Genomic DNA, 14,016 nt, shown 5'->3' on the forward strand with positions numbered 1-14,016 from the left:
CTCGCGCCTGGAAAATTAAAAAGGTATGGGGGAAGGGAAGAGGGGACGTGCACAGCGGGGGTGGGGGGGATGTGGGTGGGAAGAGGGAAGGGGAGGGGCGCCATTCACCCTCGTTACACCACTGACTACACATGTGAATGATTCTCTATCCTTCCCCTAATCTTCTCTAACACTTGTTTGACTTCTTTGTTACAAGACTGATAAAAATAAATAAATAAAAAACCCAGTAAAGCTTTTGCCTTAATGAGGTCTTCAATCTAATCAATTGTCTTGTTGGTTCAATATTAATTATTAAATGAGTAGTCGTAAGCTGCTGAATTTCACTTCTTTCCAGCCCTCATTTCCATCTTGTTTTCAGGAAGAATCACTCACTGACTGCTGCAGTTGCGATTGGTGTATGGGGCTAATATCAAAACGGAAGGATAGATTTAGGGGTCCTTTTATCAAGCCGCGGTAGCAGGGTTAGCAGGTCGGACATTTCATCTCGCGCTATCCCCCACGGCCGGCTAAAAAACTCAATGCAGGCGTTAGCGGCTAGCGCGGCAGGTGGTTTAACGCGCGGTATTACGCACGTTAAACCCCCTACCGCAGCTTGATAAAAGGACCCCTTAGACTTTTTCATCTCTAGGATTTCTAAAAAAAAAAAAAATCACCTGCCTGTATTACAGATCTAACAGTGCTCTGTGATATTACTTCTGATGCCTCAATATATGAGTTGAAATAGTTCACCCACAAGCTTCTCTGCTAATCTGCCGGTCTTGAGTGTTGCTATTCCACTGGGAACATTTAGGGTGTCAGAACTTCACAGGATGTGTCATTATTATACGGAGCTGCTGCCTGACCCTATCAGCCGTGAGAAGAAGGGACCTATCTGGAAAGATTATGTATTACATCTTCTGGTTATTAGTATGTTTGTCCAAGAAAAGGTATCGCAATTCAAAAGGCCCTGAACTAGACAAATAGACACATGAAATAATATGTTTAAATGATTTTTATTATTCCAGCAGTAAGAAGCAAATACAGACAGTAGTACCATTCAGGAAATAACATTTTCAACACTATAATCAGTTCCCCTCCCATCCCCCCTCCCCACATGAAATAATATAAAGAACGCGTGTTATGAAAATGTATACAGTAATTAACATATAATTATTCTAGTAGCAGATCAGTATTCTTCCTTCCCCCCCCCCATATCCAAAACTTGAAGACACTAGCAACAGAGGTAACAACAGAAGGGAGAGGCAGCCCACGGCTCTGCGTGTCAATGTGATCTCATAGACCCTAGTGTATTCTGAATGGGTTTCCAGTAGGTAGAAATGGGAATGTGCATTGACTCAGAGAACCCATACTGACTGCTGGAATTGGGCAAAGGTCACAGTGGAAGGAAGGGGCAGAGCAGCATTCATTCTGGCCGGCACCTACATAAGCTCTGGTGACCGCTGCCTTAAGAATTAGCCCAGGATATTCAGTTCCAATGTCTACACCAGGCCCAGCACTGAATATCTAGAATGGACAAATTCTTTTAGACATGATGGGGGCTCTTAATCCAAAAACTAAAACGTTCAGAAAACCACCCAATTCGACACTTAGATGTCCTAATCGCTGGGATGTCCAAGTGCCGATAATCAAAAACATTTTTCTGAACCCGTGCTCTTTAACATCTTTATAAATGATCAGGACATAGGTACGACTAGCGAGGTGATTAAATTTGCGGATGATACGAAGTTATTCAGAGTAGTAAAGATGCATGGGGATTGCGAAGATCTGCAACGTGACATAATCAAGCTCGAGGAATGGGCATCGACATGGCAGATGAGGTTCAATGTGGATAAGTGTAAAGTGATGCATGTCGGTAACAAAAATCTCATGCACAAATACAGGATGTCCGGGGCGGTACTTGGAGAGACCTCCCAGGAAAGAGACTTGGGAGTTCTGATCGACAAGTCGATGAAGCTGTCCACACAATGTGCGGCGGCAACAAAAAGGGCAAACAGAATGCTAGGAATGATAAAGAAGGGGATCATGAACAGATCAGAGAAGGTTATCATGCCGCTGTACCGGGCCATGGTACGCCCTCACCTGGAGTACTGCGTCCAGCACTGGTCGTCGTACCTGAAGAAGGACACGGTACTACTCGAAAGGGTCCAGAGAAGAGCGACTAAGATGGTTAAGGGGCTGGAGGAGCTGCCGTACAGCGAAAGAGTAGAGAAACTGGGCTTCTTCTCTCTCGAACAGAGGAGATTGAGAGGGGACATGATGTACAGTGAGAGACTGAGAGGGGACATGATTGAAATGTTCAAGATACTGAAGGGGATAGACTTAGTAAATAAGGACAGGTTGTTCACCCTCTCCAAAGTAGGGAGAAAAAGAGGGCACTCTCTAAAGTTGAAAGGGGATAGATTCCGTACAGACGTAAGGAAGTTCTTCTTCACCCAGAGAGTGGTAGAAAGCTGGAACGCCCTTCCAGAGGCTGTTATAGGGGAAAACACCCTCCAAGGATTCAAGACAAAGTTAGACAAGCTTCAGGGCCGTTACCGCGAGGCTTTGTAGAAGAAGGGGGCAGGTCTTCACAAGAATACAGAAGCCCGGTTTTTTCCACAGTGAAGGAAGTCTTTAGTCATAAATATGACAGATGTAAAGGTGACTCGATATGGCCGTTTTGGCTGCATAGCCTGCATCGGGAGTCAACTAAACTTCATGACAAAGGCTCAGAAAAACCTCCCCAAAAAAGAGTATAATATCATAGGACACACAAATGCGCAACATGGACTTTGGACTTCTTACAAGGACAATATTTATATGCCCTGTGACACTATGGTCTTTTTTTTAGAGGTTTCTCTGAGCCTTTGGCATTAAGATAAGTTGACTCTTTGTCATAGGTCAGGGATCTCAAAGTCCCTCCTTGAGGGCCGCAATCCAGTCGAGTTTTCAGGATTTCCACAATGAATATGCATTGAAAGCAGTGCAGGCTCATACATCTCATGCATATTCATTGGGGAAATCCTGAAAACCCGACTGGATTGTGGCCCTCAAGGAGGGACATTGAGACCCTGAAACACGGCCGTGTCAAGTCACCTTTACATCTAGCATATTTCTTTCTTCATTGTGGGGGAAAAACAATGTATTTCTGTACTCTTGTGGAGAAACTAGTTTATTTGTTTGGACCCCAACGGTTCATAGACAATTGCGCGCAAGACAATCGCGTGCGGACAAACAGGTGCGGACAAATGAGCGTGAGACAATTGAGTGCGAAGACAAGTGAGTGCGAAGACAACCTAGCGCAAGACAATTGAGCGCAAATTATTTTCCTTAATGTGCACGAGCGGGACAACTGAGCGCGAGACAACTGAGCGAGAGTCATGTGCGCTGAATTGTCATTGCGCTCAGTTATGTTTGCGCTTAATTGTCTCACGGTCAGTTGTCGTTGCGCTCAATTGTCTTGCGTGAAGATATTGTTGCGCTGAATTGTCTTGCGCGCAATTGTGTTTGCGCGCTGTCTTAGCGCTGAGTTGTCTGTGCGTTTTTGTGTGCGCGCGATTTTGACCTGTCACCGACCCCAACTCTTGTGTGCTCTTATATAGGTTTGACATATTTATGGAAATTGTGTGTGGGGGGGGGGAATGATATGGGAGAAAGTAATGCCGTAAATATTATGAGAGCAACACAGCTTGTCTACTGTAGTGACTGAGAGAATAATATAAGAATCTTACAGCAAAATGTTGTCTGTACACTTTTATAGTGTAGTGGCACAGTATAATTATTGGGCTAAATAAGGATCCATTATTTATTTCCATGAATTATTGAGAAGCAAAGTCATTAGTGAATTGCTGTACAAAAGTTCATCAATAATGAGTGGATACAAACATGGTATTTGTACTCTGTTAAATATTGCATCTAAAACAGACGGTTCTTAATTGAGCCATTTTCTGTGGTTGTACCCTGTAGCATAAGAGAGGTGCCTCTTTCCGGACATTTCCACCAGAGATCACTCGAGTTAATTTTCCTCCATGCAATTTAATGGGTAACACAAACGGAAAATGTCAGCACTTTGATATTCTGAAGATACCGAGTCCTCCTCCATGACTGAGAGGAGGGTGACTTGTCAAACCCGTGCGAGACAATCGCGCGCAGGACATCAGTGTGCCGGATTTAAACTCAATTTGAAAGTGCTCCGAGGGTGTGTGTGGGGGGGGACCCCCCCCCCCCGACTTAACTTAGTAGTGTTGGCGCTGCTGGTGGGGGGTGGGAGGAACCTCCCCCACATTACAGAGGAAACTGAACTGTTTCCCTAAAAAATAATGGGGGGGGGGGTTCTCTCTCCACAATACCCCCTCCCCGCAACGTTCCCCCCCCCAACCCCCCTCGGTGCGCTTTCAAATTGAGTTTAAATCTGGCGCGCTGATGTCCTGCACACGATTGTCGGCCCGGCTTTGTCTGCGCGCGATTGTCTGCGCACGGTTTTAACTATGTATCGAAAGGAGACTGGCCATCAATACTGAAGTACTGTATATGATAATTCTTCTTAAAAGGTAATTCTTTAAATATGAAACTACCTTACATTATGGTACATTTAAATCCATTATGATACCATATCAATTAATATACCCAGTGGTGTAGTGAGAGGGGGCGGTCTTCCTAAGGGCCCCGCTCCTCGCTGCGCGCGCATGCCCCTTGCCTTCCCCTGTACGCTTTATTTTTATCCATTGCTATTGTTCTATGTTTTTTAATTTAATTATTTTGTGTTTTCATAATAAAAGCAACTTATCTGATCAGTTGCTCTCAGTTTTGTCAGCTGAAGACTGGATCTGACTGTATCAGAGGTGTCCCCTGCACATTGCCTATTTTTAAAATGGCATTCCTTTTTAGTCCAAATTTCAAGTTTCAAGTTTATTAGTGTTTTTGATTAATCGCTTTATCACACTTCAAAGCGATGAACATAAATAATAAACATTAAAAATTACAATATTAAGGAGTAATACAATATTTAACATAGACTTAAAATCAAACCAGACTATTAACAAACTTCACAAACAAGAAAAAAGGGAAAAAGGGAATTGAACTACAAAATCTATATATATAAAATCGGATGTATGTATGTATGTGCCGCGATCACGCAAAAACGGCTTGACCAATTTGAACGAAACTTGGTATGCAGATCCCTCACTACCTGGGGTGATATGTTCTGGGGGTCTCTCGGCCCACAACTCTGTGTTGCTTGCTCAAGGGTGGGTTCACCCAAGAATTTATATGTTCTTGTTCCAGGAGGTGAAACTAAAATTGTTGTTTATAATCACGTTTTGCGTTAGTTGTATTGTATTCATTTTGTCAAATATTTCACATTATAATTTGAATATTGTACTTTTTATTAAGCTGTAAAACAATAATTTCATTCACCACTACAAAGTATCTTTATTTCAATCCGTTTACTGTGTTATTGCTATTATTAAATACCCGTGCAACGCCGGGGCATCAGCTAGTATTATAAATAGAATAGTCAGGGGAAAAAACACAAGGTAGGGGATATAAAATTCCATAATCCAAATCAACACAAATAATAAATCCAAGAGGGAAAACTATCACTCAAAAGCATCTTTGAAAAGAAATGTTTTTAAATTAGTCTTAAATTTATCGAGATTGTGTTCTTCTCTCAAATAGATAGGAAGAGAGTTCCAGACTTGAGGGGCCATAATGGAAAAAATAAATTGTCGTCTAGTATTGATGATCTTGAGAGAAGGAATTGTCCGTGCACACTGCATTGGTCCATGTACTAGATTAGATGGTAGACCAAGAAATAATTAACATAAGTGCTATTCTGTAACCCACGCTTACCTTTAAGTGCAGTTTCTAGAACTGCACTTTTTTCAGTGCCTTTTAGCCATCATAGGATAGTCTGCCTGCGTCAGAGGACAAGCTTCCGTCCACACACACGTGACTGTAGGCAAGCAGACTTCGCTGGCTTCAGTAAGTTTCTTTACTAAAGCGTCACGAAGGTAAGGGGGAGGGAGGGAGATAGATTTGGCTGTAGATAGGGAGAGGGGCCGCGCATGCGTGATCGGTGACCACGCGCCTTCCTTTTCTTAACTGCGGGGACAAGGCCATTTACCACTCCACGTGGCGGTGGATGGCCTTGTCCCCGTGCCCGCAGTGAGCACTTTTTTCCCCCCACCATTTACCCGTGGGTAACTGCCACCGTATTATTCTCTAAGTGGAATAGACTCATACACTTCTGTAGAAGATTCAAGAATGACGCATGGCCACATTAAGAACAGCTTGTGGTTGTGCATGCTGTACCTTAGAGGCAACACTGGTAGGGACAGTGGACTCTTTTATTAGTGGGGAGCAGAGGCAAGCAGCAAGAACCTTAAAATTTGCAAATTCCGAGTTATATGCAAATCCGACTTAAGAACACTTTAAAAACGTAACTCATTCTTAACCCAGGAACTGCCGGTATAGAAATAATGAAGGCATTGTGACATCACTGATGAGGCTGGCTCTTAGGCATTGGTGGAATGAGGCATTATGACATCACAGTATCAGCTCTAGAACGTTGCTACTCCTTGGGATCTTGACAAGCACTTGTGACCTAGGTTGGCCACTGTTGGAAACAGGACACTGAGCTTGAAGGACCTTTGGTCTGTCCCAGTACAGCAACTCTTATGTTCATATGTGAATCAATGACAGGCAGTCCCTGAGTTACAGATACCTGACTTAAGTACAGTATGACTCGTACTTAAGAACATGGTCACAGCTTCATCTGATTTACACTGAGCAGTATTTCCAGTGGCATAAACTCCTGTAGCAGGTTCAGGAATGATGCACGGCCACATAAAGAACAGTGTGTGGTTGTGCATGCTGTACCTTAGAGGGAACAGGCAGTGGACTCTTTATCAGCTGGGAGCAGAAGTAAGCAGCAAGATCCTTAAAATCTACACGTTCTGAGTTACATACAAATCCGACTTAAGAACAGCTTTAAAAATGTAACTCATTCATAACCCGGGGACTGCCTGTATGCCTTTTCTAGGCGTGGCTCAAGATCAGTTACATTCATCTACAGTAGGTAAGTTCACAGGCCGAGAAATTCCAATCTACCCAGTCATAATAAAACACAACTATGTATCTCTGGGTCCAGAATTACAAACTACTGGAATCCCGCAAACACCTTCAGTGGCAAACTGGGCTCACTGGCATTCTCGGCATATCCACTCCATTCCGATTGAACTGATAGCTGAACAGCTGGTAGATTTATGTTTTATTATGAAAGCAGAGGCAGTGCCCATTCCACCTGTCCTTTTGCCCGGGAAGCAGCCATAATTAGCTCATATAATTACAGCCAATTACTAGGAATCCTGCATGCCAGGGGACAGAGAAAGAGAAATGTCAGAGGCCATTTTTGCATATGGTCATAGGAAACCAAGTTAAATGCCCAAGGACACAACGGCTGTTAGATTGAGAGCCCGCCGGGACAGATAGGAAGAAATACTTTGAGCACCTGAATGTAAACCGCTTCAAAGAGAAGTAGTATATAAGAAATGTAAATAAAAAAACCACCCTTCAGTCTCCTGGCACCTGATCTGAATTCTTCCACTCTTATTTTTTTTAATCGGATAGTTTCTCCATTGCTTCTTTGGGCTTGTAGCTCATTCAGAATCAGATTTGTGATCTGGTGTCATCAGCCTTCATTTGCAATGATTTTGCCCTATTTTATTTCAGAAAAAAAATCTGGCTTAAGAGTTGCTGTCAAAAGGGCTTTTTTTACAAAACTGTGTTAGGCACTAATGCACGCCTGATGCATCAAAAATGAGCACAATGCAGGATATGTTAAAACATTCTGCATTACTTTTGTCATCTCTGCATGCTAAGCACACACTAAGGAGCAAATTCTATATAAACGGTGTCCCGATTTTAGGCAGCCTAAAAGCCAATCGGTATGCATGTTTTTGAAAAAAAAAAAAAAACACCTCTTGAGGCAGGCCACCTTCATTGTAAGCACCTCCGGGAACCTAGTGAGGCGTGTAGAGCCGCCTAACCTTACCTAAGGCTAGGCGTGGGCGAGGTTTCACCCAGAAGTGGCCTTAGGCGAACTTAGGCGACCCTAGGTGCCTCCCTAGGCCAGTGGAAGGTGCCTGAAATGTAGGCCAGCATTTTGCTGCTCAATATTTCAGGCGCCTTCAAGTAAACACAGCCTGCTGAACCTCCCTTCCGTGAGAACGGAGAAACTTTAACTAGGACTTCAGCAGAACGAGATTTAGGAGTAATCATCAGTGCAGACATGAAAACTTCCATCAAGTGGAGAAGGCTTCATCTAAAGCAAGGCAGATATTGGGTTGTATCAATAGAAGTTTTGTCAGCCGAAAGCCTGAAGTCATAATGCCGTTGTATAGGGCCATGGTGAAACCTCATCTGGAGTACTGTGTGCAATTCTGGAGGCCACATTACAGTAAAGATGTGCGCAGAATTGAATCGGTTCAGCGGACGGCCACCAGGATGATCTCGGGGCTCAAGGGTCTCTCATACGAAGAGAGACTGAACAAATTGCAGCTCTATACTCTCGAGGAACGTAGGGAGAGGGGAGACATGATCGAAACATTTAAGTACCTCACGGGACGTGTCGAAGTGGAAGATGATATTTTCTTTCTCAAGGGACCCTCGGCCACAAGAGGGCACCCGCTCAAACTCAGGGGCGGAAAATTTCATGGCGACACCAGAAAGTATTTCTTCACAGAGAGAGTGGTTGATCATTGGAACAAGCTTCCAGTGCAGGTGATCGAGGCAGACAGCGTGCCAGACTTTAAGAATAAATGGGATACCCATGTGGGATCCCTCCGAGGGTCAAGATAAGAAAATTGGGTCATTAGGGCATAGACAGGGGGTGGGTAAGCAGAGTGGGCAGACTTGACGGGCTGTAGCCCTTTTCTGCCGTCATCTTCTATATTTCTATGTTTCTATGATCAGTTTAGCACCTTTTTCTGAATCTTGGGATATGCAGATTTTGCGCCTCGATCACCGTGTCCTTGAATAAAGACCAGGCTTTTTCTATAGTCTGCCATTTCTTTGAAGTATTCCTAAGTTTCTTCCTTACCATTACTCTCATCGCTTTGTAGTCTCCTTTCTTGAAATTAAAAATTGTCGCTATGTTTTTTTTTCCTTTGGCATTCCTAATTCAACTTTGAACTTGATCATATTGTGATCGCTGTTTCCAAACGGTCCCACTACTTCCACTTCTTTCGCAGGTCCCCCTAGCCCATTTAGGATTATGTCCAGAGTGGCATTCCCTCTCGTCGGTTCTCTAACAAGTTCATCCATGAAGCAATCCTGTATAGCCTCCAGGAATCCGGTCTCTCTGGCGCATTTTGAGCTTCCAAGACTCCAATCTATCCCGGGATAGTTGAAGTCTCCCATAATAATCGTGTTACCGCTTTTGCATTCTCGCTTCATCTCGGCTTCCATTTCATCATCGAAAGCTTCGGTTTGCCCAGGTGGACGACAGTACAGACCTATCTTTATCTCGGAACCTTTCCTTCCCGGTATTTTAACCCATAGCGATTCCAATTTGTTGGTCGTCTCTGCTGTGTCCACTCTGGTCGAGTGTATGCTTTCTTTTATGTATAGGGCTATTCCTCCTCCTTTCTGACCTGACCTGTCCTGGCGATAGAGTTTGAACGTCGGTAGTGCTGTATCCCATTTGTTTTCTTCATTCCACCATGTTTCGGAGACCCCTATGATGTCTATGTTCTCGGTTTTGGCCATGACTTCTAATTCCCCCATTTTGTTCCTTAGGCTCCTTGCATTAGTATATATGCAATTTAGGTCCTGGTATTTTTTTGTCTTCATTTCCTTTCACTGTGCTTCGAACTTTATTTTCTTCTCATGTGCTGCAATCCTTTTATCCTCCTCTTCTGGGTTAGTCAACTCCTGTGTTTTGCTTGATACATGAAAGTTCTATCCAGAAAGGTTTTGTATTTACATCTGGTAATGCTTGAGTATGTAAAAAGATAGCAGTTTCTGGTTTGTCTTATAGGGCTGTAGAATACGAAGTGAGATAGCAAGTATGTAGGAGCTAGTCCCCAAGCTAGCTTAAAACATATGCAGGAGAACTTGAAAATTATTTGTGCCTCGACTGGCAGCCAGTGCAGCAGTTTGTAGCAGGGGGTGACATGGTCACTCTTTTTCAATCCAAATATCAAGCGGACCGCTGTGTTTTGAACACAGCAAGGTCGTGCCTCACAAACTTGCTGTACTTCTTCGAGGGAATAAACAGCCAGATGGATAAGGGGGAATCCATAGACATCATTTACCTTGACTTCCAAAAAGCCTTCGACAAGGTACCTCACGAACGGCTACTAAAAAAGCTGTGGAATCACGGGGTGCAAGGGGATATCTACCGATGGATCAAACACTGGTTGGCAGGCAGGAAACAGAGGGTTGGAGTAAAGGGCCAATACTCGGACTGGCAATGGGTCACGAGCGGAGTTCCACAGGGGTCGGTGCTAGGACCTCTATTGTTCAATATATTTATTGACGATCTGGAGACGGGGACAAAATGTGAGGTTATCAAATTTGCTGATGACACCAAACTCTGCAGCAGGGTTAGGAACACGGAAGACTGTGAAAACCTGCAAAGGGACCTAACGAGACTGGAAGACTGGGCAAATAAGTGGCAAATGAGTTTTAACGTAGAGAAATGCAAAGTCATGCATGTAGGGAAAAAGAACCCGATGTTCAACTACAAAATGGGGGGAACACCGCTAGGGGTGAGTAACCTTGAAAGGGATCTGGGGGTGATGGTTGACACATCACTGAAACCATCGGCGCAATGTGCGACAGCCTCAAAGAAAGCAAACAGAATGCTGGGCATCATCAAAAAGGGTATCACAACCAGGACGAAGGAAGTCATCATGCCGCTGTATCGCGCAATGGTGCGCCCGCACCTGGAGTACTGTGTTCAATACTGGTCGCCGTACCTCAGAAAGGACATGGCGGTACTCGAGGGAGTGCAGAGGAGGGCGACTAAACTGATAAAAGGTATGGAAAATTTATCTTACGCTGACAGGTTAAAAACGCTGGGGCTGTTCTCTCTGGAGAAGAGGAGACTTAGAGGGGACATGATAGAAACCTTCAAAATCCTAAAGGGCATAGAGAAAGTGAATAAGAACAGATTCTTCAAACTGTGGGGAGCCACAAGCACTAGGGGTCACTCGGAGAAACTGAAAGGGGACAGGTTTAGAACAAATGCTAGGAAGTTCTTTTTTACCCAGAGGGTGGTGGACACATGGAACAAGCTTCCGGAGGAGGTGATAAGCCAGAACTCTGTACAGGGGTTCAAGGAAGGTTTGGATAGGTTCCTGGAGGATAAGGGGATAGAGGGGTACAGATAGAACTTGAGGTAGGTTATAGAAGTGGTCAGTAACCACTTCACAGGTCGTGGACCTGATGGGCCGCCGTGGGAGCGGACCGCTGGGCAGGATGGACCTCTGGTCTGACCCAGTGGAGGCAACTTCTTATGTTCTTATGAACAATTCTAAGTTTCCTCACTGTTTTTGGGGGTATACCCAGTCCAGAGTAGAAAGCACTAGTGATTGCACTAGTAATCTGAACGATAATGGGTCAAAGTATTTTTTGATGGTCTTTAATTTCCACAATATTTAGATCAACAAGTTAAAAATAAGAGAGACAATAATTCAAAAATAGGATGCTCAAACGAAAAATTAATTAATAAAGAGAATCCATTTATACAGCATACTTTGTATCATATATAATTCTATAAATATTAAATTCATTCAAATTGCAGATAAAATGAACATACAGTGCTCCCCCGAGATTCGCGGGGGTTCCGTTCCAGGAACTCCCGCGAATGTTGAAAAACTGCAAATACGATTTTTCATGGGGGAGCCTGAAGAGGGCAGCAGGAGCGCCACGAGTGCAGGAAATCACTCGCGGTACACTCCGACTGCCTCTTCCTGCACGAAGTCGGGCCTTATCCATCAGGAGCTGTGTGTCAAAGCAGCTCCTGATTGGATAAGGCCCGACTTTGTGCAGGAAGAGGCGGTCGGAGTGTACCGCGAGTGATTTCCTGCACTCGTGGCGCTCCGGCTGCGCTCTCCTGCCTCTCCCAAGGTGCATTATGGCCTTAATGCACGGAATAGCGCGCGCTAGCCGCTACTGCCTCCTCTTGAGCAGGCGGTAGTTTTTCGGGTAGCTTGCGCTAATCCAGCGCGTGCGGAAAAACCGCTAGCGCACCTTAATAAAAGGAGCCCTTAATAATCCACACTTTTAAGAATACAAGAGCAATCCTCAATGAGAACAAAAATTCAAAAGAACAAAACTTCAAACAAACAAACCTATCTGAAACAGATCGTGCGATCAGCGATGAGTCCAATGTTCATTGAAGTTCTTTTTTTTTTTATTATTATCTTTATTAGCAACTGCAAAGGGACATACAACCAGGATCAAAGGAATCATAAAACAGAGCAGGCAGAAAAACAGCACTGGAAAACTATGAAGTTCTAATCCAAATAGAAGCGGAAGAAGAGTAGATCTCAGTCAATTGAAACCAATTAAATCCAACTGGCACAACTTGAATCCACGTGCTCCCACATCCCAAAGCAGTTAAAGATGAAGTCATAAAGTGTGTGGTGCAAATGCAACTTCATCCAAAAAGTGACAAGTGCAAATTCATTGTGTTAATAATACTAATTCATGCATAATTACATTACATTACATTAGTGATTTTTATTCCGCTTGTGCCTTGCGGTTCAAAGCGGATTACATAAGAAGAAAGCTGGACATTTCCAGGAGGGTACATGACATTGGAGAATACAGATTGAGGGTATAGACTAATGACAGAGAGAGTGTGTAGACATAATAACAATGGAAGATAAATCAGGTTACATTACTATACATATCAAATATTCTGTTTCCATACGTTGGTAGGCAATCGGTTTCGGTAGGGTGAATTGGTTCCAGGGAATTTTTTTTTTTTTTTTATATGTGTATTTTTTGTCGATTGATGGTATGGTGCCAGGGAGTGATCAAACCTGGTTGGTGGAAGAGGAGAGGGAGATTAGGTAGATTGTAAATACTTTTTGAAGAGCAGCGTTTTGATTTCTTTACGGAATGCTTTGAAGTCAGATGTTGAGGTTAACAATCTAGTGATGGAGGGTTCGAGTTTTGCTGCATGCGTTGCTATGAGGTTATCATAAAGCTTTTTTCGATGAGTGCCATTGAGTGGTGGATATGCGAATGATGTCAGTGTTCTTCTTATTCTGGGTGGAAGGTTACGTTTTAGGCGATCGTTTAGATAGGCAGGTGCGGTACCGTTGAAAACTTTGAAGATTAGACAGTACAGTTTGAATTGAATTCTGGCTTTAATTGGTAGCCAATGAGAGTCTAGGTAGGCGTTGGTGATGTGGTCATATTTTCTGAGGGAGTAGATTAGTCTGAGAGCTGTGTTCTGAACGGTCTGTAGTTTTTTGATCATGTTTGTAGGGCATGGTAGATATAGGATATTGCAGTAGTCCACAAGACCTAGTACCAGGGATTGTACAATGATCCTGTAATGTTCTTTGTCAAAGTATTTCCTTATTTTTCTTAGGTTGCGCATTGTGAAGAATGCTTTTTGGGTAGTTTTGTTGATTTGAGTCTGCATAGTGCAGCATCTGTCTATCAGCACTCCCAGGATTTTGAGGGAGGATTGGATTGGGTATTTGATTGCTTTAATTTCCAGGTCTGTTATGGATGGGTTTTTGTCCGTTTCGAGCATTAAGAATTTGGTTTTGTCCGAGTTTAGTTTTAATTTGTGGTTTGTCATCCATTTTTCTACTTCGTTCAGTATTGTTTCCAGGTGTCCTGTTGAGGTGTGGTCTTGGGTTTCGAAGGGGAGGAGAATAGTTATGTCGTCTGCGTAGCTGAATGATGTTACATTTAGGTTGTCAAGAGTGGTACCAAGGGAGGAGATGTAGAGATTGAATAGAATGGGTGAAAGTGGAGATCCCTGCGGGACTCCGCATGGATTTGACC

The sequence above is a fragment of the Geotrypetes seraphini genome, chromosome 18 (assembly GCF_902459505.1).
Source record: "Geotrypetes seraphini chromosome 18, aGeoSer1.1, whole genome shotgun sequence".
NCBI classification, from domain to species: domain Eukaryota; kingdom Metazoa; phylum Chordata; class Amphibia; order Gymnophiona; family Dermophiidae; genus Geotrypetes; species Geotrypetes seraphini.